The following is a 1,405-nucleotide window of genomic DNA, read 5'->3' as shown; positions in this document are numbered from 1 at the left end:
CTCTTTATATGTCACTTGACTTTTTTTTAGCAAATACATTTTAGGAACTAAATGTTAAAGATCTTTCCACTTTTTTTTAAATAAGAAAAATACCTTAAGGTACTTTACATAAAAAAATAAAAATAAAACATTTAGATCAGCATTAATCATTAATAATCATTAATAGTTTTTTAAAGGGTAATCAGCATCACATCAAAATCTTGTAACACTAATCACAAAGATTTTGGACTATACTGACTTGATAAAATGGACAATGCTGTTAATGGGCAGAAACACACATATTTCACAGGGTATGTGTGCATTAGCTGACGTCTTGGGGAAAGCCAGAGGGCACCTGTTTGCTTAACACACTGTGGATTCTTCGATCTTAATGGGGTTTTACACTGAACAACTGCCAATGTGTCTATTACTTGACATAATCCATACAATCAGTTTACATTTTAAAGCAACATTTAGAGCTATTCATGAATCATTACTCATTAAATGTCAGGAGAAAGACAGTAAAACAGACATACAAGTTATCACTGTGTAGATTTGGAGTTGTACTTGGAGCATCTATTTTGTTCCAGCATAGCCAATTCTCATGCATCTGGTAATCACAGTTTGGATCAAAATGTTCTGGTATTCACCAAACATAATTTTTCTTTTTGTAGATGTGTGTGTGCAATTTACAAGTGCAGAGGTGTGAGACAGGAATACTGCCAGGTAGGGATTCCTTTTTATCACCACGAGTCACTCATTTATTCACAACTAAGGGCAAGTAATGCAGCACATTTACCTGCATTTGTTCCTCCAGAGAACCCTGAAGAAATCCAATCAGATATGAGAACATGCACAAAGCCACACAGAGAGTAGCCACACTCAGGTTCACCATCTACAACTTTGTCTTCACGGGTAGCAAAAAGCATACTGGCTGATATTTATTCTTTCGCTATAATAAGTTCTTATGAATGCTGTATTGCCAGGTGAGGCTCACACTGACATCTGATCCGATAAGATGGTAACCTTTAAAAATATTTTTATTACAAAAAATAAAAAATAAATAAAGTAAATACATCAAAGTATTTCGGCATCACAATCCAAAAAAGTAAAAAACAAAAAAAAAGAACAGTTCTGTTCAGTCATCATTCTCATTCAGTCACAAACACCGGCAGAAAAACGTCACATGTGCTTTCCAATCTACTTCCGGGCTCGGGGCCTTTAAAGACTAAAGCGTGTCCAAGAATTTGCCTGTAAGAAATTAAGAAAGATAAATTAAATACCTTGTTACACATGTTGCATGTTACATTTAGGAACCAAACTACAATTTAGTATAAATATGCGCTATATAAACATAAAATCTCTAAACAATTTAAAGCTTTATTTATGCTGTAACACGTTTTTGAGTACAGGCGAACCGCGCGTC

This window comes from Silurus aristotelis, assembly GCF_946808225.1.
Source record: "Silurus aristotelis genome assembly, chromosome: 23".
In the NCBI taxonomy this organism is placed as follows: domain Eukaryota; kingdom Metazoa; phylum Chordata; class Actinopteri; order Siluriformes; family Siluridae; genus Silurus; species Silurus aristotelis.
Note: the sequence above shows the minus strand (reverse complement) of the source record.